The sequence below is a fragment of the Mycetomoellerius zeteki genome, unplaced genomic scaffold (genome assembly GCF_001594055.1).
Source record: "Mycetomoellerius zeteki isolate Tzet28-1 unplaced genomic scaffold, Tzet1.0 scaffold568, whole genome shotgun sequence".
Lineage (NCBI taxonomy): Eukaryota > Metazoa > Arthropoda > Insecta > Hymenoptera > Formicidae > Mycetomoellerius > Mycetomoellerius zeteki.
Window position 1 is genome coordinate 58335 of NW_017257575.1, and position 4854 is coordinate 63188.

Consider the following 4854-nt stretch of genomic DNA (forward strand, 5'->3'; position numbering starts at 1 on the left):
CAAACTAGGGCGCGCCACCGCACGGACCCGAGATCCGCCGAGTGCGCGCTATCCGCACGCTGCATCCATATTCCGACCGCCTGTATTCTAGTCCGATTCGCGCTATTATTGCATTTCGTGTATTGTCCAGCCGCGTGTATCATATACCGTTTTGCGTTAATTTCTGTGTAGCGTTTAAAGTCCAGCCGCGTGTATTATATATCGTTTTGTGTTAATATATGTAGCGTTAATGATTTACTCTTTTACAATTGCCTAATTATACGTATTTTGTACATGTCCGTTACTATTTGTTTAAATAAATGTTCACTGCGGAATTACCTGCACGCGTAATATTATTGTAAGTGCCTTCCTTCTCCGATACGAACCTCTCGCGTTTCCGACCGCAATAACCGACAAACTACGTACAAGCAACGGGAGTTAGGTTGTTTCAACCTTTGTCCGTTTGTAAGTATACGGGTGCTCGTCGTTGAAAACGACGATGTAATTCGCGTTGAGAGATATATCGCGCTGACCACGCCCCTGATGGAAAAGATTCTGTGAGATAAGAATAACACCGAGATTCTTGTGATGAATGCCTTTGGTGAAAAGATCCACGATCGCGTCGCACGACGACGATTCTCTCATAAGATCGTCGATTATTACTAATTTCGGAGAAAGCGGATCGTTCGAGTAATCTTCCGAACGGGGTAAACCTTCGCGAAATTCAATTCTATTCTTCTTCGCCTCTTTAGTATTGCTAAATCCCCAACTCTGTTCTTCGAGCTCTTTTTCACGAGTGTCGTATTGTAATTGACGATAGACTTCTTGCCATTCTGCATAATAAAACAAAACCTTCTCGAAATGTACGTCGGACATGGGGATTAAATATCGGAGAAAAGTCTTTACAAAAATCTTTTTTCCTACATCCAGTCGGACCGCATACGAAGTCCATGAATGTTTCCAGCGTACGTCCATTTTGCGAAATGAACGCGCGATCACCGTGTACTTCAAAAACAAAAAAAAAGAAAAAAAATGGCGCTTATCAATATTTTCAAAAATACACGAAGGAAGAGATTTAAGAAGATAAGCTGATCAACGTGGCGGAGAGCACCACGCGGCGGGCGCACGCTCGCGCCAGCGTATCCCCGCGTAGGCTAGCCTGTGGGAGCACCGCGGCCAAAGAACAGCTGATTCCGCCGCGGTGCGTGGATGAGCTTATCCTCATGCGAGAATAAGCTTATCTTCGAACGTCAATAGTATAACGGGGGGTGGTTCTGGACCACGGATACAGCCGCCTGGTCGCCTCCAGGCGGCGCTGGCAGGCGCTGGCGTCGCGGTCGCGAAAGGAACTGGGGGGGGGGATAGGTTGAGGGAAAAGAAGCAAAAATGTAAAATGCTTACCTGATACTCCCGCTACCTCTTCCGTAGTAGACACCTTCACCATCCTCAGCAGCCCCTCTCCCCCCCCCGATTTTTATTCAACATCTTCCCATTCAGGATGTGCCTCTTGGAAGTAACTGATGAGGCGCATCATGAATGGGACGAGGTCATCGGGCTCGATCTCATTCCGATTTATTTCGGGGGGAGGGGAAAGATTTGGATCCTTTTCATCCTCCTCTTCTTGTTGATTGTCGTCCGAAGGAGGAAACGGCAACCTTTCCACCTCTTCTTCATTATTATTGTTCAAAGGAGGAAAGGCTACCACCACCACCTCCTCTTCTCCCTCATACACGTAGAACTCCTCCCTTTCTGGAGGCTCGCGTAAAAACATTTTTTTTTGCACAATCAAAAAACGTAATCCACTCGCGGACAAGACGTGGACAAGACTGAAGCTGAAAAGCATTCTTCGCTGTAACGAGACTGCCTGGGATTTATCTATGGTAGTCGATGTATATAAAACAAAGTAAATCAAAAGTGTCGCCGCGAGAAGATCGATATAATATTATAAGTTCTGAGGCAGTTGTCTTTGTTATGCATAGAGCATCCGGCTATCAAATGTTACCGTTATACTCATTGAGATATTGAGCAGCGCTATCACCGCGGGCTACCCCAAAATGTGTTGCGGGCCTCCGTGCGCTCTATCTCATATACTTGTCATATACTTACCATTTTTCTCTCGATACGTTATACCACACGTTGCGATTCATGTGCATGCTATACTTACTATCTATTCTCTTATTGCAGCGTTCTATGTGACTTCTTTTATTATACTTATTCTCATACTCAAAAAATATATATATTTTTTTTCTATTGTACTTATGCGATTATATTCTGATAATGCTTTTAAAGCGAGCGCAACGATATTGTCAGACACGATGATATCATCGATCGCGATGATAGTACCGGCGCACGTAATGTGATACTACAAAGAAGATAAGAAGGAAAAGAATGAATAAATATCGTGAAGACAGAAGGAATGAATAATTTCAAACGCTGAGACATACATTTTAAATATTCGTTTATTTTTCATATATTATATATTCATATACTATATATTAGCATCCATACTGTAATTAATAATTCACATTCAATATTTGAATTTTTATAATAAATCTTACGCCAGATGGTCGTCGCATCGTATTTGATATTTGAAGCGTTTCGCGATCACATCAATGTAATTTAATACAACAAAAATGTGATGTTTACAATTTCGCAAGCGTCGACGGCTTTATTAGATTTAGCGTAATCAAAGATTTTTTTCAAGGACATGCCGCAACAAGTCACATGTCACAACATGTTTCACGAGGATGTCATCAATGGCTGCGTTCAGCAGACTCAACAGTTTTGCAACCGTTTTATGATTGTCTGCTGAGATAGGACCATTCTTCTAGATCTAAAAGTATGATCCAATTAGCGCGAAGGAAACTTCCAACAGTTGCAAAACAAACGTTCTGCTGAACGCAGCCAATGCGATTTGATATGATATGTCACGTGACCAGATTTTTCATGAGCATTCAACATGATATGACAAGTTATTACATATTCAAGCGATGGCACCGCGCATGCGTGAAAACGGGAATCATCAATGTAATTTGATACAAAATGTCATGTGATCAAGTAAATGGTATAAAATGAGAAGATTTAGACACACCGCGTCATTAGTCAACGCAAGCGGTAACATGGAGCGCGATTTAATAGAGCAAGCTGCTCTGCTTGGTAGAGTACATTGCATGGGAACAGCGATGCGACGATTTCATAGATAGAATCTTTGGAAGAGCAGAGTCGTACTAAGAATCCGCGATTATCAATCGGAAAGAGACAATCAGCATCTATCGCGAGACTCGAGAGTTTGAAGGATTCGATGCGTGAGCGATTTGTGCATATGGGTGCCGGATATGGACTTCGATGGCGCGAGATTGACATAGCATTCGAAAATCGTGTTCTGACCGGTGCGGTGATAAACTCTAATCACATTGAGCCGCGGCGGTTTTTGGAAGACGCTGGCGATGTAGTGCTTGAGCGTGTGCAAGACGCTATAGAAAGACACGGTAGTGTGAAGGTGAACACCGCGTTCAACAGCGAGTTCGCGATGAAAGATAAACGTGCTAATAAAAGCATAATTACAAAGAACATTGAGATATATCGATGCACCGATATACGCGAATGGTATGATCGGTACATCGTCGAGCCTATCCTGGTGTCGCTCGAAGAGTTCCAAGAACGCGACAGTGGGTGGGCGCTATCACGTATACTGAATTTATCTGTTAACGTGAATAAATTAAATCCCATGCGCGCAGGATGTCACATCGAACTCTTACGAGAAATTATACTGAAGAAGGCGATAATCAACGTGAAATCCATGGACAATGCATGCTTCGCGTGGTCAGTGGTCGCCGCTCTATACCCGGTTGAAGAACACGTGAATCGGAAATCTTCATATCCGCATTACATGAGAGCGCTGAATCTTGCGGGTATCGAGTTTCCGATGACTTTAAAAGACATTCCGAAATTCGAATGTTTGAACGCGGTATCGATCAATGTATACGGCATTGAGAATAAGCAGATCCTTCCTCTGCGGCTCACCGGCGACAAGAAGGAGAAACATGCCAACTTGTTGTACCTACAACATCTACGCAACGACAGCCTCGGCCACTTTGCGTTGATTAAGAATCTGTCGCGTCTCGTGAGATCGCAGATTACTGAAAAAAAGACTAAGAAATTTTTTGACCGATAAGTATAAGAAAAACAAATTATAATTGTTATTCTTACTAATAAATAATAATAATAATAATTTATGCTTATTTTTCAGATGCCTGCATTATTTCAGTACGAGCGCAAAGTTACAGACGCACGAAGTGGATTGTCAAAAAAATCAACGACTGTGCTATTCGACTGCCAAGCGAAGACGACAAATTTCTCGAATTCGACAACTATAATAACCAAGAACGAGTGGCGTTCATCGTGTACGCCGACCTGGAGTGCACGCTGCGGAAGACGGATCCCAAGGAAGACGTGTCGTCGTACGCATATCAGCAGCATGAAGCGTTTAGCATCGGATACTACGTGCACTGCTCATAACAACTCGTTGTCGTCATATCACTTCCATCGCGATGAAGACTGTATAGCGTGGTTCGTGCGCCAACTCCAAGACTTGGCGCATCGCGTGAAAAATATTGTGTCCGCCAATGTACCAATGCAAACGTTGTCTAAACAACAATGGGAGGCGTACCGTAGCGCGACGCGTTGCCATATTTGTGAGAAACCATTCGCGTCGGACAATACGCGGGTCCGAGATCATTGCCACCTCACCGGACGATACCGTGGTCCAGCACATTCAACTTGTAATTTGAATTAAAAAGATTCATTCTATATTCCTGTTGTGTTTCATAATTTATCGGGCTATGACGCACATTTTATTATAAAAGAAATCGCTAC

At 43.2% G+C, this 4854-nt stretch overlaps 1 pseudogene; it reads left to right on the plus strand.

Moving 5' to 3' along the window:
* The first annotated feature begins 3706 nt into the window (after window positions 1-3706).
* On the plus strand, window positions 3707-4513 carry LOC108727996 (uncharacterized; annotated as a pseudogene).
* The last annotated feature ends 341 nt before the right edge of the window (window positions 4514-4854 follow it).